We start from the raw sequence: 23529 nt of genomic DNA, 5'->3' as shown, positions 1-23529 counted from the left end.
AGTAACACACGCGATAGTTATATTGTTCTTAGTAATCACGAACTTCTTACATTGTTCAGTTGAATCTCGTGTTGAACCACGTTTTTGATCCCCTTTTTCATGTACTTGCTGTGAAGTCTCAGCAGGAGATACGCGATGATCACAACCACCATTGTCACGCACGCGCCTGCTAGGATTTTCATTTCCGTGGTGTTCATTTCCACTTGGTTCGTGATGTAGTTGTCGGATGTGAACCAACCCATTTTAGCACTTATCACTGCACAACTTTGTACGAACACTTTAGCAACACTTGGTTTCGCGGCGTGATGAACTTATTTTTCGGAGAAGGCAGGTCATTGGCCACTTAGTCGCGGTTCGCCAAATAGCATCTCTCCCGTTGATGCTTCACTACGGACTTGTCATCAAAATTAAGTCCACACTCTCCCGTGTCTAGATTAGGAAAGATTCGTTTATTTTCTCTTCAGCTTACATTTATATTTCCTACGACTAGAGTTACCTAGATTCATGCTACCTCGCACAGACAGTTTATTGACAATATTTGGAATAACCCGACTGAGACAACATAAACATAGCTCGGGTGACGCCCTTGCAAAGGTTGCAATTCGGCATAACCATGAGACATGCTTAACGGTCTCGCTATGTGTAATAAACAATAATAATTCAGCGTCTGCAGGTAAAGGTCGCAAGCGCATCAAATTCAAAAATAACCAACGTTACTGTTTTATGACCGTGATAATGAGCGTACACATCTTGTAAGCAGATTGTGCGAAATTGCTAATTCAGGAGGCGGGGGTAATCACGCCTAATAATTGATTTGGAAAAATCCTATGACTGATGCGTAGCAGGAATGCTACACTAGGCCGTCGTCATCCGGTCGGCATCGACTTGCACTAAGGTGTGGCCACCATTTGAAAAATAACCGCCACCAATTCAAAAACGGAAAGAGTTAAGAACTAAATGATCAACATATTTGTTCCGTGCACTAGCGGTCCTACGTCAAGCTTCCGTTCGTGCCCCTAGGCACAGACCCTTCTACTTTTTTTTTCTTAGAATCATGTTCGGTTTTATTATTCTATAGTACAGGATGCCAAAAATGAGATCTAAAAAAAAACTTTGCATATTATTCTTAATTTTAAGCGTCACAGATTCTAGAAAATTCCTTCATTTCTGATATAATGAATTTACTTCTACAGAAGATTTGACAAACCAGACTCCGACTGAAATTCTCCCAAAAAAAAAGAAGATTTTCCATGTTTTAGATCTAACAATTTTCATGGAATTCCCAGAAAGTCTGCTTCAAATTTCCTTGGAAAATTTACCAGAATATCCTGGAACCCTCCCGGGTACAATTATCCATGTCTCAGCTCTCCTCAGAGTTTCTCTTTGATTTATTGATTGATCAACATGAAAAAGATTTTCAGCTGTAGGCTATCATTATGTATATTTTCAGGGTAAGAGATGAACTATCCGAGCAAAGTCGGTTAACAAAATGAAAGCAAATCGATATTAAAATTTGCAGTTCCTATCATAATGAAAACTCATTTTGATTTCAATTGTCGCGACAGAAGTCTGATATCATATTGTGCTATCATTATGCAGTCAAGACTTTTTAAATCAAAGCAACTTAACTTGAAGTTCTGCTGTTAATTTCTTATTTAAAATTTGATTTTAGTTCATCTGTCGTTGATTATTGTTTATTTGTTTCGTTTAACACATTTTAGGTCATTCGTGACTAGCCCGAGGTGACATTTGAGCTCAAATCTTTCAGCGTGAGAAGCATGGATGCTAACCATTTACGATAGGCCCGTATTCAGTCAAACATTATGAATGCAAAATCAGTAATCAAATTGATTTCATTGAAAGCAGAATTAGTTTTCCGTTTGATTCATCAGTGTAAAATTTTGCTCTCATTTTTGCTGTGTTAACCGTTAAGTCAACCAAAATGAGATCAAATGGAGTATCCAAATTAAGTTACATCATAACAGCAAATTCTGATTTCAATTTGATCTCTAACTTTGCTCGGGTAGCCTATGGCTAAAAATCTCTCTAATAAAGGGAAAAAAAAAATATTTTCAGGATCATAGTCATATCAGCATTCGCCAACGAGCTTGAGCCTACCGGCGATTTTCGAAGCAGCTCTCCGGTCCAACATGCCCACTCATCCGTGGATTCAGGGGATCATCAGACATACCCCCCCCCCCAACACAGTATTCGCTTGGGTTCCGGGGCATTGTGGCTGGCAACTCCAACGCTGACAGACTGGCCGGGGCGGGACCATATGGTGCCAGCAGGTACACCGATGAAGTTCCCCTTCCGGACATTAAGCGATGGGTCGAAACTTCCATGTAGGCTAGGTGGCAAGAAGAATAGTTGGCAAACCAAGGACCGCTTCTAAGGAAAATCAAGGAGAGCACGCGTCCATGGAAGGACCTTGGGAACCTGAAGGAGCAACGAGTCATTTCCAGGCTTCGCACAGATCACACCAAGCTCTCACACGATTTCGGCGGAGGAGTCTTCCGCAAGGCCTGTGTCGTCGGTAAGATTCCAGCCACCGTCGAGCACTTCCTCTGCGTGTGTCCAAAGTACGAGCTCTTGCGGAAACACTACGGCCTTTTGGGGAATATCAGCGACATACTGGGCGACGAACCTTCGATCCTGGCTTCCCTGATCTCCTTCCTGAAGGACGCTGGTTTGCTTTTCAATGTTTGATTCCTTCTTTTCGGCTGTCGGGGCATCTCCACGGTGGAGCTCTGCCTCGATCGGATTAGTCAATAAGTTAACTCAATGTCAATGGTCTAGTTTGTTCTTCTGTGTTTCCCAAATTTTAAATGTCGTCCGACCAAAACTCTGTAAACTCCAACTTTTTTTTTTTTTTTTTTTTCAAGGCAAGCCTTATACCTTTGATATTTTTCCTGCAAAGTGAAGAACTAGCCAATGGCTAAAATTCACTAAAATAAAGAAGACAAAAATCATTTCATTATGTTTCAGCCACATGGTTAATTCACTTTGAATCTCCTTCCATGATAATGATCCCTGAAATTCCATCGGATTTGCTTTAAAGTTACCTGGAATTCTACTAACAATCCCCATAATAGTCTCTTCCAAACTACCTTGAAATTCATCTTTAATTTTCCTTAAAATTTTCTTGAAATACTTCTCAAAAATACCTGCAATTAACAGTCAAATTCCATTGGTTATTCTACCCAGAATTACGTTAGAACTATCCAGAGAATTCCTCTACGATGTTTTTCAATTTATTTTGCATTCTCATCATAATTCTATGGGATCTGCCTTAGCTGAATCGGTAAAGGCGCAGCTATAAAGCAAGACCATGCTGAAGGCGGCTGAGTTCAATACCCGAACTAAACCGGTCTAGAAGTTTGTTGAGTCCCTAGGCATAGAGTATGATTGTATTTGCCACACAATAATACTAATGCAAAAATGGTATATACTAAGAAAGCTCTCAAATAACGAGGAAGTGCTCAAAGAACACTCGGTTGTGAGCCGACGAAAAGTCCCAGTGGGGATACATAACATATGAGAAACACGATCATCAAAAATCGACCCAATTTCAGTGATTTCATGTGGTATAGAAAGACATCGATCTGTCAAATTGATTATACCAGCTGTAAAATGAGAAAGGAAATCAAGGGGTAGTTAATTCTATTAAAATAATAAACTGGTTTATAATTCTATGAGTTCTTAGCACTTCTGAATTTATGTCTATTTACGTCGTTTATGTTAAGCTGTATAGCTGTATATAACAAATTCATCACCTTGCTTCACACAGCAAAACATATATTAATATTTTATGCAATGACCTGCCACCCAACTACTGATCCTGAAATGTCATTGCAAGCTACCATATTGGCCAATTTTTTTTTTTGTTTACAGGCCAATTTTGAAAGCGATACGTATTGTTTTTCTGTAGTTATGACAAAAATGTGGGGAAACTTCACGCGAAAATTTGTTTAATTCTTCTAATTCTAAATTTGCGCGGGTATATTTTTCTGAAACTTAGAAGAAACATGTACGTACCATTTTTTTCATCAAACTTGTTCTAATTGTTTAGCACCGATTGCATCAACCTTTGAATTCATTTGGAATATTACGACTGCATACATAACTGCATACATTTTGAAGTCCAGAGAGAAGCAGCTAAATTTTGCAACAAGTGACCCGGTTTATGCGGAAGAATTTCGCAAACAGGACGATAAATCAAATCGAGTGCTTCGATACCCAAGGATTCAACCCACCATATGTTTCTCAACTGCGGCCATTTGTTTTTTTTTTTGCTCAAATCCCAACACAAAGATCTACTTCAATTTCTTTGTACTAAAGAACGTGGAAAAGTTATCTTAAATAGCAAAGGAGGGGCTAAACAGGATCCTAACGAACTTTTTTCCCAGGCAGGGACTCATAGTTAGCTGTCTCAAAGCTACCAGGAACGATTATTCTTCCTACCAACATTAAGCACTATTTACAAACGAAAATAATCTATGAATCTATTTTATGTAGAGTTAGTGTACTATTTTTGACACTAGTGGTTCAGTTTTTAGCCCTAGGGCCTAAATCAAATTTGAAATCAATGTGAAATTCGTTCTGAAATCATAACATTCATAAGTTAACTCACTAAAAGCACAGTGAACTATACTTCTGGCATATAACGCTCTTGATTGGCTTCTGACCGACATGAAAATACTAGTTCATAAATCCTTTGATAAGCCTCCTGTAGAGCTAGCCGAAAAAAAAGAATGGCCGCATTACCTTGACAATTTACAAATCGCTTTTTCGGCCACTCTGTAACTCTTTACTCCTAGGGTAAATTCCCATCAGCAAACGTCAGTCTGTGAGTGAAACATGGTCGTTATTTCCTTACCCTTTCACTACTATGCAAATCCCATAAGATACTGCCAAGTTTTGCGTGAAGAGACGGCGCCTCACTGGTACCATGATGAGACAAAGTTCGCTAGACTTCATGCACAGATTGTCAGATGTTTATGGGATTTTACCATAGGAGTAAAGAGTTGTAGAGTCGTCGAAAAACGTCAATGCTTACTGAGCATGCAACCATATATCTGCTTCTCTTTCATAAGAGCCAATGACGCAAACGTAAACAATGACTATTTCCGCGAAATATCCCATTAGAGCCATTTTCCTTACCTAAGAAAATCAAAAGAGATTAAAAAGGGAAAATGGCTCTAATGTTGGCCTTTGGATATAAGATTGGGCCCATCACTTAAAATCTCCTATTTATTAATTTTATCTAGATGAACGCGTCATTGGGACGGTACTAATGGATATTGTTAGTCGCTGTTGAAAATTTAGTCGATTTCTAAATTTATGTATGGGCCCAATTTGGGGGCATTTACGCCGACATTACATGCATTTGCCCTATATTCAATTCAATAATTCATCCACAATCAGTTGCAAATTAGTTGTATTGTATACGAAAAATTACAGTAGGCTTTTACTAAAATTCATCCTCCTTACTACACAGAATAGTAAGTCATACATGTAATTTCATAGCATGATAGAGATTTAAATATTTTCCCCATAATCTTCATTTAATTTTACATGTAAATCCAAACTTTCAGCCCATTTGGATGAGAAATATATGTGTTTGGTACTTACAGGGCTGGTAGTGCTGATGCGATATAATAGTAGTGACTTTAGTGACTAAAATTACGGAAATAGTGACCAAATAGTGACTTGTAAATACTGAATAAGAAACCATTTGTCTGGTTACTTAGAAATTCAAACACAGTTTGATATGTCATAGAACTTAAAATCAAATTTCATAAATTCCTCTAATTTAATCGAATCTCACAACGGAATCTCCTGTGAAGAGCATTTGAAGTGATTTGAATAATTTACTTTTGCTTACGTAGTACATGATGACTAGCAAATAGTAATTCCCATTTTTTATGATCTTGAATTTTATTCTGCGGTCGAAATCTTTAAATATTTGATATATCTAGGTACATAACTTTGATAATTTGCTATGAACTTTCCACAGAATTTATTCAGAATGATCTCAAGAACTTTTTTTAGAATTCCCCTTCCTTCGAGCTTCCCTTAAACTTAGAGGCACATAAGCTTTTACAAACATAATATTGCATTCTTGAAATTCTTTGCAGAACAATCAACAAAATTCTTGGAAATAGATTATTTTCGTAGTTGGGAATGCTTAACATCAAATATCAGAATTAAAGTGGACATTTTATACGATAGATGAGGAGATGAAAGTAAAGAGCTTATAGTTCCGCTATAGTGTGGCAGTGTGAAATTTGTATATAGAAAGTAGAAAGCGAACAAGGGACAATTTTGAGGAAGGTACGAATAGGGTAGAGCATCTCCTTTACCAAGCTCATCCGTTATCCCCCTGCCACCACTGGTAAAAGGGATGATCGCCGATTTTCCCATGTACCTCTGATGTGCGAAAACAGTTCTATCGATTGTTTCACACTCAAGTCGCCATCTGACGTAAACAACTACCCGATTCGAACCTTCCTCAAAATTGTCCTTTGCTCGCATTCTTCTTTGTATATACAATTTTCACACTGCCGTACTATAACGGAACTATCAACTCTATAATTTAACCTTTTTAATCGATCGTATAAAATTTTCGCTTTAAGTCTGATATTTGACGTTAAGCATCTCCGACTATGTAACTCGTTAAATTCACGCATGAAGTAATAACACATGATTATGTAGTTAAAGCAGATTATTTTCGATTTTTAATTGATTCTTCTAGGAACTCCCTGAAGGCTTCTTCCATAAATCCATCCTTAGAATTTCCATGCATTAACCTCAGAAATTTCATAAATTTCTGCTTAGAATAATCTTGGACTTCTCCCTTGCATTCAATTGGAAATTCAATTCGTATTCTCCTCAGAATCCCCATAGTATTTCCTCAGAATTCTCAAAACAAAAATCCATCACAAACTTTGAAACTCTTCTCAGAATTCCTTTGGGATTGAATCCTCAAAATTCGATTCTATTGGAATTCTTTTCGGAATTTATTTCGAACTCTTTAGAATTCGCTTGCAAGTATCGTCACAAATCACCCCAGAATTCTTTTAGAACTATCCGCAGAGACCATCTTTGGAGTTCACGGGATTTTCATGGAATTTTTATCAGAGCCCCCTTAAGCAAAATTTCAGAGCTTATTTTGAATTCTTATTAGAATTGGACCTAGAATCCTCATCCAATCATCATAGAATTCTTCTCAGAACTCTCGTTAAAATGCACTCTATAATTGTGAATTATTTCCAAAATTGTTCCAGAGCTGACTTTTGCGTCTCTAATAATTTAAACAATAATCAAAAGCGACGCTCGTATGTGTTAAGCCAAGTTCAACTATATAGGTAAACCTGGCTTAATATTTAAGCGGAGAAGAAGAAATCGGTCATCAGAGCACTTAATTTTACATAAAACTTTCGTAGTCTGTACTTTGGTATTCTTCTCTGATATACCTTGGTGTCATCCCTAGAATCCTTTAAATTCATTAAAATTAACATTGGATTTTTTAAAGTTCTTAATCATCCTTGAAAGACTTTTGAAAGTCTATCACAGACAAATACCTTTGGAAAGTTTCCAAGTTTCCAAGGAAAGGAGGTACATTTTTCCCGATTTTTAATCGAAATTGTAGACATTTCCCAATAGTTTTCCTGGTGTTCTAAAGTTTTGCGGTTCACTGGTCACCCTGGTATGTATATTTTGTTTAAACTACTGTAGACTTTCTTAGTGTCAAATACTCAATTTAAACATTTTGTTGATATTTTTAAATTTCGCTTTATTTTAGTAATGAAAGAGTGACTATTTTTAGGGAAATAGTGACTTTAATGACTGTTTGGTGTAAGAAGTGACTTTTTAGTGACTGGCTTCAAAATAGTGACCAAGTCACTAAAAAGTGACCTGCTACCAGCCCTGTACTTATGTCGCAAGAGTCAGAAAATTAAAAAAAAATAATACTAATGTTTACCTTCTCTCCTTTGCTTACAGATTCCCCGCTAAATGTTGAACAACTTGAGTAAGTACCAGTCCATATGCAATGCTATAAAAATTGTTCACAACCCTGTCATGTGTTGATTTAAAATTCCCAAAATGAGAACTCCTGTCAACATCCACCCAATTTGAAGCGCATAAATCTTACTTGCTGCCAAATTACTCACTATGCACACTTGGTGAATCTGTTTGGTCTACAAGCAGTGACCCACTGTTCAAAGCGTGTTCCCGGGAACTATAAAGCCGAAACCGAGTGGGGGTGTTCAGAGCAGACCTTCAGACAACAGCGCTCCATAAATTAGGTCGATGTCAACTGCAGTACTTGAAACGAAGGCAATAAAGCAGGAAAGCAGCAGCAATAGCAACTACTTCGCCAGTTCGAATGCCAGTGCCAATGAGCGCTGACTCCTACTCTCAATAGCACCGTGAAAGGGCAAAAAGTCAAGAACTTATAAATTTTCCTTCACTCTCCAAGACACGGACCAAGGTTCTCCCCTTGTGAAGGTTATTAAAAGCTTGAACAGGAATATGCGCAAGTATCTACCTTTGACGACAAGACAAGTAGGTTTTCAGGAATTCTCGAACCGGAGAGTTTCAAAATGAAAGCTCTACTGGACGGAAGAGTGGAATGAGTATTAAGTTGACAAGCAGCAGCTAGAGCCAGGAGACAGCAATTACAGTTAATTATCCTGTCAATTCAGTTTGGCTCAGTTTGGTGGAACGTTGCATTTGGTTGTTTTAAATCTAAAAGAGAATGAATGGTGTGCGACGGTGGCTCTCTATTATGTTTCAACAGTCCGGTTGTTGAGTCACTCGGCATTGTTGGCATTGTGCATTTAGACTGGTCGGCATGAGTTTCTCAAACAAACCGGAACTATGAACAGAAGATTTACCCCTTAAACCGGGAATGTAAAATTCTGTTACAGTTTTGTATAAATCCGCAAATACAGATTAGCATTTCTTGTAAGAAACATGTACAACATATAGATGTCGTTTCACTCCCTGACTCTCATATTAAACAAAAAACACAATAGTACAAACACATGTCATCTTTGCGAACCGGTCTACGCCGCTCGAAGTGCAACCCACGCACCACGTCCACGTCGAGTAGAGCGAGCCCCGAATCCGAATCGTGCCACGACGAAGCCGATGCGATCGGGTCAAGCGGGCACGGAAAGCGGATTACGATTTAATTTATATTTATGATAGTTTTATTGCTATTGAAAACGGTTGCCGTTCTCCGGAGAATGCGTGCCCGCTTTTGGGCGCCCTTTAAGAATTGTAACCCTAACAACATGAGGATGGTCCACACATACAGTAGGACAAATGGGAAAAAGATTCCCGCTATGCTTCGCTGCTGCGTTTGAAGTGGACGAGTGCAGTAATGGTGGAGCGGAGACAGGAAATGGGTTTTCGTTCGGTTCTTTCGTTTTGTGGGCGAGTTGGATCCTGTTTGCTTACTAAGATTCCGAAAACGGTTAAATTATAATAAAATACGGGTAGCAAGCTGGTGAAAATAAATCGAATTTGGATGAATAAATAAGTGGAATCCAGCAAAATTCAAGGCACAAGCAAAAGGCTTCTTGAAAACATGATAAACCTGAATTTGGAAGGTAATTGAGTGTAACATGCTACCAGGCATAAGTCAATTATTTTAGAAACGAGGGTTTCGAAATGGAAATTTTGACAATCTTAAGAGCATGAACTATGTATTCATGAGAAATAACATATCTCCAAAGTCGGTAAAATTTAAGCGAGTTTTTGAACAGCTGAAAAAGTCGGAACAACTTCAAATTACCGTTACAACGTAAGAAATCAATAAATGGTGTTAACTGACAAAATCTGTACTACACGGATAGAAATCTCCTTATACCTGTTGGCAAATTTCTATTGCTGATTATTCATAAAATGTATAAGTCAACTAATGAGCAGACGCCTTGCAAAAAGTTTATGAAGATCATGTGTCAAATGAAATGTATAAGCGGTCACACATACATTTTATGCATTCTTATAGGACCTATGTGGTTTGTCTTATGGAATGTGTAAGGCTGATGTTTTGGCAAAAAAGTTGAAGTGAAACACATGGATAAAATAATTGATTTTCGTTTCGTGTAGTTCGGAATAAATTTTCTATTTTTATTTTCCATTGATTTTTAAACCTTTACCGAACAGTTCCATAGTTCAAAAATTACCGAACAGCGGAGGCCTGCATTAGTGTGTACACCAGTATTAATGAGGAGTAAATGATATTCAAATTAACTTTACAACAAAACGGTCTACAATACGGAAAAAATAGTCATAAATCCACCAAAATAGCTACAAAAAAGCCTTCGTTATCTTAAGATTCAGCATAGATAACCACACATATCGTTAGTAGCTACTCCGTCATGTCGTCGAAACAAGAAATTGTCGTGGCAGCCTATACATTACAGGTTCATTGTGAGCCTTAATATACGGAAGAATACGTTTTTTCAAGCATTCCTGCTTGTACATTATAGAATCCATATTCTTTCCAAGTAACAATTCTGCAATCATTTGGCATTCACTCTGATTTATTATGGTACCCTTTTACAGTCTGGCGAGAAGTCAAAAACTGTCTTGTTTGAAAATCAATTTTAAATTAGCTCTCAATCCCACCATAAAAATGTTCTATAAATCAATCATAAACTTCATTAGCGATTTTTTTTATTAATGTCTTGATAAAACACTCTACACACTAGGATTATTTTACAGATTTCTGTAAAATTTTACCGAAATCTCAACAGCTGAACGTTCGGTAAACAATTTTACAGTTTTCCTGTAATTATTTACAGATATCTGTGAAAAATTCACAGATATTTGTGAAAAATTACAGGAAATCTGCAAAACTGTTTACCGAACGTTCAGCTGTTGAGATTTCGGTAAAATTTTACAGATTTCTGTAAAAATTTCTAAGTGTGTATAAACGAGTTCTATCATTATAAAAGCAACCACAAAACCATTAGGTTTTAAATGAGAGCAAAATGCATATATTTTTGCTTTTTAGGCTTTTTATGGAGAAGTTCACCGCTTCGAAAAAAAATAATTACGTTTTGATTTTTCTAAAAATATTGAAAAAAGGTATCAAAAATCTAAAAAAAATCACATATTTTTCTAATTTTCCAAAGAAAATTCACGTGCAAAAATATTTTTTATCAGCCATTATGGTATAAAGTTGGACTCAAAAAACCACAAATCATCACAAAACATTTCATAATGAGATAGAAAAAATATTTTTACATGTAATTTTTGACAAAAATCTAAGGAAAAAACTGATTTTCTTGGATTGTTGATAATTTTTCCCAACATTTTTAGAAAAATAAAAACGTACAGAAAATATTTTTTTTTTATTTTCGGGCCGGTAAGCTTCCCCTTAAACTGTTTCATAAAATCTCCTCTGTTTACAAATTGAACTTTAAAGATGAATTCTCATAGTGAATAAAAGCCAAACATATGACAAGGATATCTTGAAGGATAAACGATGTAGGATGAAAAATTCAAGCGATGCTAACGACCGAAGGGAAGTCGATTTCAGTAAAATTTAGTTCTTTAGCACGTTCAGCACGTTCGACTGAACGGGTACCATCAACGACTGAGTATCCGGTGGAGGAAAGTGAACTGTGCGTGGTCCTCAAATTCATAAAACATTGTCAAAACAGTCTGAAAACAGACCAGCCTTCTCCAGACCTTGCGAATAGATGACGATCGGAATAACTTGCGTCAGTACCGACAGCAAACCACTGATCCATAGCAGCGATTTTATTCGGCGAAAGGACCATCTCTTCGAAAAATTTCATTCAACCGTACATTCCTGCATCGTTTGATGGTGTACTTCCAGAACCATCCGGAAGAAGGAGATCTTTTTCGGGAATGATTGAGGTTGCAGCTGTGCGAAATTCGAAATGTTGTAAAACAGTATCGCACACTTTCTGAGTAGCTGCTTCCACGCCATCGGGAGAGAATCGCCTAGAAGAACGCTGGATCGCACAGCGCAACTATCGAAAGATAAACTAACTTTGACGTTTAACATTTTGTAGGCAACATTGCCGCCATGAATCTGAACGGGTTAGAATCAAGCAAAATGGCCTTAGACAAATACAATTCAGTCTACAAAATTCCTTCATAAAAGCCATTTCAAAACCATATGAATTTGTTAGGGATTTCTTGTAGGCAAAAAGACTTTTTCACAAATGGCCCATGATAATCAACTTTTATGCCTCCGCCATATTACAATGATTTTGTTTGTTTTTTACAATGTTAAATAATTAGTAAAATCGATGTTTCCTAGGGCGGACTCAAGTTTTTCGATGTTTTCACGCATGTTTCACATAAAATTTTAGATGGCACCTAAAACTAGACTTCATGAGAATTATTTCATAATTTTGGAATTTCGACGGGATTTTTATACAATCAGTTTTTATTTTAATTATTTTGATAAGATCGAATGGTATTTATGAATCCTTTTTTATCTTCATTGTTGTTTTTCTAGTGGACTTAGCAAGCGGCTGGGGTAAATGGCTCGGATAATGGTTTTAATTGTTGCTAAATAACTTTCATTGTAGCTTAAATACGGTTTTGAAATGGTTCTCAATGCGTTTATCATACAACGATTTTGCAGTAAATTAATCTTGAAGAGCTTCGAAAATACACCTTTCAGAACTTTCTCCAACTAGACAGATTCTAGCATCAATGAGGTTTTGGTGGATGCATTAATGGAAAAGCAGTCTTGACCAGGGTTTTATGAATGTTTTTTTATAGTAGCTTTGTAGTATTTCATAAAACATAAAATTTTACTTGGGTTGTTTGTCACGTAAACCTGGGTTTTTGTCCGCAGCTTTGTAGTATTTCATAAAACATAAAATTTTACTTGGGTTGTTTGTCACGTAAACCTGGGTTTTTGTCCGCAGCTGCAAATACCTTGCCATATCATAAGCTTCTTGCAAATTTATCGGCAAAAACTAATTTGAACTTGCTACGGACATCACCTCGACCAATGGCTTTGAAGAACTTTTGTCCGGGAAGCCGCCCATAATCCATCTTCACGTACGTTTCGTCGTCCATGAGGATCCTTCGTGCTTTGTAAGAACCTCATTGTGCAACTTCTGGGCACGTCTTTTGGCCACTAGATTCTGCTTCAGTGTCCTATTGGGTTGTTTACTGGCCCGAAAAGTTCGAAATTCTTCTCACTGAAGAATCCTTCTGACGGTGCTTTTGCTTTCATTGAATTTATTGGCGATATCTTAATCCAACAGCCCTAGGTTTGCCCTAATCGTTCTCAACACCTTCAAATCCTGCTTCCAATCCTTAGTTCCACTACGACGCTTGTTATGATCCTGCCGATTCATACACGGGAACAAATCCAATCACCAAAACGAGAAAAAATTACTCAAGATTTCATGAACATAGCGTGTTTTCATGTTTTGAAAATACACCATGAATAATATCAGTCAAGATTCCAAAAATCATGAATCATCAGACCATGAGCTAAATTCATGAATTTAACTTTCAGCTTTTAAACCAAAACAAGTAAAACAAAATAAAATAAAGCGTCAGACTGGATTCGAACCAAGAACATTAGGATACTTTAACAACAAGACTATCAAAACTTGTATAAGGAGGAAGGCAAAAGGCTTATTAGAGCTAGCTATATTGTGTATTTTATGAACACGGTTTGCCAGGAACGTGTAACGCTTGTTTGTTTATTAATTTATTTGATAAGGCTCAACCGAATTAACTTTACAGAGCCGAGGATTCTTGGTCACTATACAATACATCTTAAAACTATAGTCAAAATGTACAACACAATAAACACTTTATCTTCCGCTATCCAAAAAGCCTCCTCCATCAGAACTGGAGCCGCTTCCAGTGGTTTCATTGTATGGCAAATTGTTGTACGCCAACGAGGGTCAGAGCGCGTCCATTGCAGCAATGGACGCAAAACGTGGTCAGCACTCACACACTCATCACGAAACGGTTGCTTTCCAAAGTCGACGACGCATCGACCGAAAGAACTGCTGATGAAGAACAATGAGGAGGACCACACAATGGTTGCTGCCGAGAAAACAGACGATCGCGCAGCACACATCGAGAGTGGCCTGCTTTTGTCGACAGCCGAGTGAACACTGTGTAACGCTTGTAGCGGTCATGATTTTGCTGCATTATGAAATCATGATTTTCCATCATAAAATTGTAGATCATTGTTATGATTTCATGGCATGGAACGTTTTTCCTTTTCATGATTTTTTATTCATGAAAATGGAATTGGATTTCTTCCCGTGTAGTATGTCACTCACGTGAGAACACTGTACACCAGTGGCGTCGCCCTAACCTCAATCTACCTGTTCAACAACTCTCAAAATTTAAAAAATTTAAAAGAAATGGCTTCCAATGGATACAAATCAGTGAAACTAGAAGATCCTGTGCCTTTTCAAACTGATTTGAATGTAAGCATGACCCTAAATAACGTTTTCAAAGTCGTTGAACAGGTAAAAAGTGAGGTTTCGCGACGGCACTGCTGTACGCGGTCGATTTAGCCAATTTCAACGACTTCGCGATTTTTGAACCTGACCACGTCGAATTTTCGACGTGGGTGTTCAAGGCTTCCATCAAGTATAACTTCTTTTAAACAAAATGAATCGTGACCAGCACTGAAAGAGAAAACATTTCAATACAAACTGCTGCAAACACATTCCAGATCCGACCGCTAGGAACACTGCAGTAAAATAAACACTGCGTCCAGATATTAAATTACTCAAACTTTAGATGCAGGAAAGATTGTATTTTGCTGTGGCTAACTGCGCCCACGCTGAGTAGATAAAAAGAAGATTGATGACGATTCTGAAGATTTCCTGCAAAAACATGATGCGCGTTGCAAGTAGATGCTAGAAATGAAAGAAGATTTTTCGAAGATTGATTCGCTAGCATGAGATTTTTCGAGCATCTAGAATTGAGATTTAGATGTATCGCCACCCTCGCTTGGAACCGACAACAGAAGAACGAAACAGGAAAGAAACTGAAAGCATGCTTGGCATGCACAGTTGTACACATCAACTGCTCATTTGGTAATAACACTCAGATGTTGAAATTTATTTTGCTTTAAAGTAATTGATAGATTAGGCTCATAGTTTACTATAGATATGTGAAGATTAGGTAAAGCTTAACATTTGAATCAATACTAATCAATTTAACACTAAAATTTTGAGATGTCTAGTTAGCATTTTTCACCTCATTTTTACAACGCAAAAACAAATACAGTTTACTACTAGCATTAAAATCTACTTTTTTTTGCATATATATAACAAGCTTACACTCTATTCTATCTACTGCTTCAAAAAGAACTATGTTCCGTCAACTGTGTGCAAAGTTATTAGCAAATGAGTAGTTCGTGACCAAAACTGTGTATGCCAAGCATGACTGAAAGAATATGAAAAACGTCCACACCGAGTGCAAACTAGAAAAAATATAGATTGAAAACTAAAATCATCGAGTGCCGTTTTTTTTTACTTTAGAACCTTATATAGGGTAGAGAACTACTTCAGCTTAATCGCCCATTTTGGGCCTATCGAGCAGAAAACTTCAAATAAATCCTTGATTTCAGAGTTAACAAGTCAATTTGCGTTTGGTACGATACTTTAGTTTATAAGCTACGGAACGAGGTCAATGAGAACGCGTGATATGAAGGTTTGCACGCATTATTCCCAAAAACAAAAGAAGCGCTCCGACCGTATCACGTTTTATCTTCATTCGATAGGCCGAAGTGAATTCATTGGCGTTTCAATGGCGTTTCAAAGCATTAGGCCGAGTTTGGCGTCAAGAAGCAGTGTTAGACTTTTGACAATATCTCAACGGCTGGAAAGGTAAATAAATTTGGAAGCCATCAGTAATAATAACATTTCGTTTGGTGCTAAACTGCGCTAGATTAAGGAAGACTAAGTACGGGTTGTGCTTAATAGGCCGGAAATGGGGTAGTTATCATAGGGTTAGCAGAGGTCAGAGATGCTTATTTGCAATAAATAACTTCCTATGGGGCGAAGTCCTCATTTGTAAACACACCTGTTATCTTTGAGCCATGAATGGTCCCACTGATTGTCACAACATTGATAACAGCTGTTTCGATAAGCTCAACCACGCCATATTAACAGCAAAAAAAGCGATCACGTTTTCGCAGCAAATAGGCTCAGCATAGCGAATTTTGAACACATGCCTAAATGAACCAGATCCAATGTTTCTATGGCTCCCAGTAGTGTCAAAATTGCGTGAAATAGGAAGGTAGATTATTTCGCGTTTATCAGTTCAAACGTCATGACGACTCGACAGTCATCTTCCTTGTGGGCAAATCCCAATCCCCATCGACACAAAAGTGATAAGATTAGTTAAAATCGACCCTATTAATTAACCCTTGCAGTGCGTGAGCCACTTCAGTCAGTAACGAGTGCTCACAATAACCAATCTCATCCGATACTATCCGCCAAGCAATGAAGTTCTCACTGATCGTCCTTCTGGCCATGGCCTCCTTCTTGCTTACTGTTGGAAACATCTCAGCAGAAACCTGCATCGAAAACTCTCGTTGCCCTAGCGGAGATTATGGCTACCTACTTCCTCACTACGAGTGCAGCAAATTCTTCAAGTGCGTGAATGGCCTAGCTTGCGAACAGTACTGCCCCGATGGATTGCACTACAACGCGTACCACAAGAAATGCGAAGATCCGACGACCGCTTGTTGTGACATTTATTTGCCGTGTAATCCCACCCAGCAACAATAAACTTCATCCCACCACCACGGTTCCACCCACAAGCAGTCTGTGATAAATGGTGAGCCATCATCCGAAAAAAAATAAAAAATAAAATAAAAAGGAAATCCATAGGATTTTGAGGGAAAAGACATTGTTAAGCCAAGTGATTTTTTTTTTGTGAAACCAGGTCCACCTAAAACTGATAGAAAAGGTTTGCCCCTGCGGCTAAGGATGTTTCCAAAGAAGGGATTTACGATGGGATTGTCCTTTTTTGCGGTCCATGCAGCTCGCAACAACTTAAGGATGAGATTTTTCGTGGAGTGTCGAAGATTTCCGGTGGAAACAGATATCAAGAGTGTGTGCTTCATTTTTTTGGTTTTAAGTACTGTTATATAGTGTCACTGGGGCTCTCGAAAGCCTAGTCAGTAAAGGCGTGGCATCATATTCCGGCGGAGATGAACAAGAAGATAGTTTGCCAGTAGAGTAGTACTTCGACAGAAGCATCAAATAAATCAATGATTTCGACGTGCACGAATCAATCATCTTCATACAGGGTTTAGTCCATCTTAATATTTGCATCGATTCTTCTCGAAAACAAAAGAAGCACTCCTAGCGAATCCATTTTGTCTCCCTTCATTCGTAGGGCTTAGATCTAAGTTAGGACCTACTAAGAACAACCCGACCGTTTGCGTCTATTTTTCAAGTAGACTATTTCACAAGAAGGAATGTTTTTAGTACTGATGACTTCTAAATTTATTTATCTTTCCGTAAGTACCGTAAGATTTGATAAAGGGTAACAAATTGTTGAGTTATTGTTAAAAATATAACACAGCTTCTTGACCCCAATCTAGGCCTATGGATTCTAAATTCGGCCTAACGCATTGAAACGCCATTGAATTCACTTCGGCCTATCGGATGATGATAAAAATTAATTCTGACCGAGCGCTTCTTTTGTTTTTGAGAACAATGGGTGCAAAAAAACATATCATGCGTTCTTATTTATCGATTTATTTGATGTTTTCTGCTCGATAGGCCCAAAAGGAACGATTAGGCATAAGTAGTTCGCTACACTATGCCGAAGTGAATCCAATGGCGGTTCAATGTGTTGCGACGGAATTTAAACGCGTATAACGGAATTGGACTCAAGAAGCGATGTTATATTTTTATCAATATCTCAACAATTTATTACTCTGTATCAAATCTACCGGTACGCGTGAAAAGGTAAATAAATGTTGAAGTAACCTTTGCTAGAAACATTCCATTATTTGTTCAAACCCGACCGTAAGAGAGAGAGGTAAAGTGCGGATTTTGCTTAGTATGACGCAAATTGGATCTGAACCCTACTTAACCGGAATGGTTCTCTCAAGTTTTATCTGGTGTTCTATTTCTCATTTACGATCTCGGTAATGAAATGTTGCGGTTCATCCTGTCAAATATTTCATCAACATTTCCAGAGGCGATAGATCCAAAAGGAGAGAACATGAAAAAATGCTCGTTCGTCAGCGTAATCAATTATTTAGAGGGCAGGCAGGCGGTTGTGTGATAAACAGTGTGAAACACGCCGAAATCGTAAACCGACAAAGTTTCCTGCGAGATGTGGTCATAAAATTGGCATTTCCCATTTCGTGGCGGTCGATCGATAGCTGTTTGGCTGGGACACGTGTGGTTTCATGTTAACGCGCAAGGGGAAAAGGTGTGCCGGGATTTTGTTACACCCGCTGAGGCAATTGCTTTTCAAACCCCGAAGCAACCAACAAGTTAGTGATAGCTCAGTTCTGTCCCTTGTATTTATTTATATTTGCTTAAATTAGAACGACGAAATCCTCCCGCCACCCTTCCACACACAGCCGTCGATTGAAATTTCATTCCGTCGGTGACTTTTAAAATTACCTGCTGAAACCATAATCCCGTATATCTATTACAAATTCAACGGTCTTCCTCGTACTAGGTTTGCGAATTCCGTTGTTGTTTCCACCACTTTGGTTCCTCTCTAATTTGCGAAAGCTCTGTTCTATGTTCGACTTAATTTAGCCGTAGCCTGGAGCAGGACGAACCGCACGATGACGACGACGATGGGTCCAAAGCTGAAGGGGACGGCATGGAAAAATACGATGCTGAAAAAAGACCCTCCGTGCGCAATATTTCATCGACGTGTGCCTTTTGCGGAAGGTTGCGGGAGAACCATGAAGCCTGGGGACCGGAAACGGACGAACCTCCGGTTCGCAGGATTAACATTTACATATTTTCTGACAGTGGTGTTTTATTTTCGTATGCCGCTGGTTTTTTATAGGTTCTGTTGCAGCATTCCCTGAAGGCAGCAGCAGCTTTCCGATGTTCGCTCGCCTCTTACCAAGCGGAAAACAGCCACAGCACAGCCAGACACATTTTTGATATGTTTGATACATACCAGGCAGGATGGACGAAGATCCCAAAGCCGCATGTTGTGTCACTGTTGTTCAACAAGCGGAAACATAAACTTTCAAGTTTGGCTAACTTTACAAATGTAATTTGGCGGAAAACAGCTTTGGCAATGGCAATTTGCTTTCGAGTGCGAAATGTGGCTTGAAGGGTGTATTTTTTTTAAATTTGAAATTATTTTGATCATCTGGGATGTGCTATCTCTGTATTATCTATGGATACTGAAGTTGATATGCTTAATTTAAGCAAAAAGGCAAATGTGAATCTATAGAGCGAACTGAGGACCTACAAAATTAATACCACAATGGGAGTATGTATGTATGTATGTAAAGGAAACCACTCATTGTTGAAGGCACTAATGGTTGAACTGTCCACCTCGTACGACTTTATCATGTACAACACCTGATTGTATTCAATTTACCATTGTATGAAGGGCCAAAAACGGAGGGCGAACCTGTAAGCAGAGACACTTACGCTTAGTTCGCGGGATCAAAGAGAATCTCCTTCCAACAATAAAATCCTACAACCCGGTAATGTATAAGCCATCGCACTAGGGGATGTCCAATGAGTGGGGAAGAAGAGTCCGCCTTCAATTCACGATCTGTTAACGACAGGAAGTTGGCATTTCCACGCTCCTTATCCAAGTCGCTTCAATCGGGTGCCCTGGTTGGACCGTCCCATACCCAGCATATAATGTGTCATATAATAATGGAATGAATGTTAAGAGAACAATAAAGGAAAGATCTCACCCGATATGTTGCAAAGGAATCCATGACTTCACGGCGATTTCGAAGAGCTCCCATAGATTAGACGACGATTTATATCCTTCTACAGTTAAACAAAAAACTATCGTCTCTGAAAGACTCTCGATAGAACTACACGATGAAGGCGTGACATCCGAACACGGTGAACCGGCCTCCCAGGAGGCAATGCAATTCGCAGGCACACTTACAACCGCTGGTTACAAAAAACACAGCCGTTCAAAGAAACGGATCCAATAAACGTCACTCTCGCGAAAGCACACTCAACTGCGAAACACTTTCAAAAGCACTTTTTTTTAAACACTTTCGATCGAAAACACTTTATTTATTTTTTTAAATAGTTGCGATCGAACCAACATCAACACTGAAATTAAAATTATCACTCGCGATGCCACAAATTTCTGGTTCGGGAGAAAAAATCAAACAACGCAGAAAGTGCCAAATCTTCTGATGCTTGCAAACATGATGAATCATGTTTTCAGTCTCGATTCTAAAACTCGAGAAAACCACCAATCACACACGTATAACCGTCCGGGAGGCAGCGTGCTAGCGCTGATCAGACAAATGCAGCCGAAAACGAACGCACGCACAAAACAGAGAGCAAACTGTAAACACCACCGTTTCCGACCGAAGGGGTTCGAAACTGCACTGATTAATACCACACTGGGAGTGGTCATAAACTACGTACAGGGCTGATAGTGCTGATGTGATATAATAGTAGTGACTTTAGTGACTGAAATTACGAAAATAGTGAACAAATAGTGACTTGTAAATAATAAATTCCATTTTTTGTCATGGAACCTAAAATTACATTTCATAAATTCCTCTAATTATATCGATTTGAATAGTTTGAATTACATCTTACATGATGACCAGAAAATATCAATTTTAAAAACTTCCGGGGTTTCCTGGAGTTTTGTAGGTTTTACTGGTTGTGCGACATACATTTAAACTAATGTATAAACCAATAAAGCCACTAGGTAGGGTTAACTACAACTGCGGTATTTTTCGTAGATTTTGAATTTGTTTCTGCGTTCGAAATCTCAAAAAATTGTATGTATCTAGGTAAGTTATCCTTGATTGTTCGCCAGAAATCCATCGCAATGTTCTCAAGAACTTTTTTAAAATCATTAATTTACTTGAAGTCTCCTTAGAATTCGCATACAATTAACCTAAAAAATGTCTTAAATGTCTGTTCTGAATGATCTTGGACCCTGAATTCGTATTTTCTTTATGGTATTTCTTCAAAATTCTCAACAAAAATCCATATCAGAATAGCCTTGAAACTCTTCTCGCAGTTCCATTTTGATTCTATTTTAATTCTTCTGGGAATTTCATTCGAATTCTTTAGGATTCAATTGGAATCAGTCTCAAAAATCGCCCCAGAATTCCTTTACTATTCGCTGAGTCTGAAGACCTTTGGAGTTCACAGGATTTGCTTAGATAATTTATCAGAACTTATTTTAAAACCTTATTAGAATTTGGACAATGAATTCATCCAATCGTCATAGAATTCTTTTCAGAACTCTCGTTACAATGCATCTGGAGCTCGTCTCTCAATTATCTTGGAATTCTAACCATAAATTGTTTTGGAGCTGAATTTTGCGTTTTGAATGATGTAATATCAAAAGTGAAGCACGTATGTGTCAGTCTCATTGCCGACTTTTTCACCTCCGCTTAAGCCTTAAAACAGTTTGAAGATTTAAGCGGAGGTGAACAAATCGACCCTCAGAGCACCTATATTTACAAGAGACTTTCGTAGTGTGTCTTCTCTGAAATATCTTGGTATCATCCGTAGAATTCCTCTGATATTCACTTCCAATTTCCTTTGGAATTGTCATTTATATTTCTAGATAACTCAATAAAGACTTCTGAAAATCTAGCATAGACCAATATCCTTGAAAAGTTTCCAAGGTGCAGAATTTAGTTTCGAGAAAAGGAAGTTTATTTTCCCCGATTTGTCCTCGAAATTCAAAACTATTCCAAGTTTGTTTCTCGGGATTTTAAAATTCCATGAATTTGTCCGGTTATAATAACAATAGTTGCAATTTCCAAACCTACGACTGGATGCCTTCCTTCAAATAACAACTGAAGTGCGGTAAAAAATCGGTAGAACTGTTTCAAACACACAGTTGGTACTTGAGCGGGTCGGTTTTCATCTCTTTTTGCCAGTGGTGGCGGGGGGGGGGGACACCCCTCACCATCCCTCTCCAAAGGGGGAGTTTGGTAAAGAGAGATGAAAAAAACCGATTTGTACCTTCCTTAAAAGTTGTCCTAGCTCGCTTGTCTAATATCTATATACAATCTTCACACTGCCGTACTCTAACGGAACTATCAACTCTATGCTTTCATCTACTCCATCTATCGTTTAAAAATTACCACTACAGTCTGTTATTTGAAATTAGCATCTTCAACTACGATTATAATTGTTTATTTTTTGACAAGTATACATATTTCGTCATAACTACTGTAGACTTCCTTAGTGCAAGTACTCAATTTAAACATTTTTAAGATATTTTTCAAACCCTATATTGGATGGAAAAAAGTGAGTTTAGTGACTATTTTTAGGAAAAACCTGACTTTAGTGACTTTTTGGTGTAAAAAGTGAATTTTTAGTTACAGACTAAAAAATAGTGACCAAGCTACTAAAAAGTGACCTGCTACCAGCCCTGTACGTAGGGGTCATCCACTAATTATAAAAGTTTTTTGAGCGTATATTAGACTCCACCCTCATCCTCCCGTTGTAAAACACAGTAAGATTTTGAGTCAAACACCCCCCCCCCCCCCTAAAATCTAAGTTTTGAATTGAGAACGTTCCTTGAAAAAAAAAACACTTTCGCATTGCAAGCTTTAATGAAGTTTTATAGCATTCTACAAGTCTAAATCATGGTCTACAGAACCCTAATAAAACCAATATTGTTACTTGGGATATGCTCATCTATTGTACGCTGACCCCACACACAGCCAAGCGGGCCTCCCTCAGTTCAGTCGGTAAAAATGCAGCTACAAAGCAAGACCATGCGGGAGGTGGCTGGGTTCGACACTCGGTACGTTCTAAGAATTTTTCGGGTTGGGCAATTTCTCGTCTTTCATGGGAATAGCCAATTATGCCAATTATACCAATGTAAAAATGGTACAGACATCGAAAGCTCTCAATTAATAACTGTGGAAGTGCATCTAGAACACTAAGTTGAGAGCACGCAATAAGCTAATATGCGATAAACAATAAGCTTGAAATGCGAAGAAGAAGGATAACAATAAAACGAAGATTTGCATATACAATTTGATCAATTAAGGGTGGGGCCAAGTCTTAAGAGAAAGAGGGTTGCCTTACGGAAGATTTCTTGATTGTTTTGAAAATATGTATCTCGTTAACAACGTTCTGTATTCAGTTTCCACTAAAGGTCAAAATATTACTGATTGAACTTCACTTCCAACTGTTGGCAGAAATACACTGAAAACAATTTATTTGTAAAAATAGTCAGTAAAAGAGGCAAAAGTAAAGTTTTTTTTAGGAAAAACATAAAATATTAGGGTATCATTAAAAATTATCTTAAGCTGAAATAAAAAAATGCAGGAGTAGACAGTGG

General features: G+C 38.0%; 2 protein-coding genes across 6 annotated transcripts in view; one reads left to right on the top strand and one right to left on the bottom strand.

The window, feature by feature from the left end:
• The window catches only part of barc (RRM1_TatSF1_like and RRM2_TatSF1_like domain-containing protein barc), a 281458-nt gene that overhangs the window by 95832 nt on the left and 162097 nt on the right, over window positions 1-23529 (bottom strand). The window lies entirely within an intron of this gene.
• rgn (regeneration) overlaps window positions 1-23529 on the top strand; it is a 379503-nt gene that overhangs the window by 296870 nt on the left and 59104 nt on the right. For all 5 annotated transcript variants that reach the window (XM_065224683.1, XM_065224682.1, XM_065224679.1 and 2 more), the window contains one exon: window positions 8008-8035. The gene's annotated coding sequence lies outside the window, so the exon portion shown is untranslated. The remainder of the gene's footprint in view (window positions 1-8007; window positions 8036-23529) is intronic.

Source organism: Ochlerotatus camptorhynchus, unplaced genomic scaffold, assembly GCF_037179485.1.
Source record: "Ochlerotatus camptorhynchus isolate MF236.1 unplaced genomic scaffold, CSIRO-AGI_Acam_v1.1 ptg000213l, whole genome shotgun sequence".
Classification (NCBI taxonomy): Eukaryota; Metazoa; Arthropoda; class Insecta; order Diptera; family Culicidae; genus Ochlerotatus; species Ochlerotatus camptorhynchus.
The sequence above is the reverse complement of the archived record's forward strand: the minus strand, read 5'-3'. Positions and strand labels throughout refer to the sequence as shown.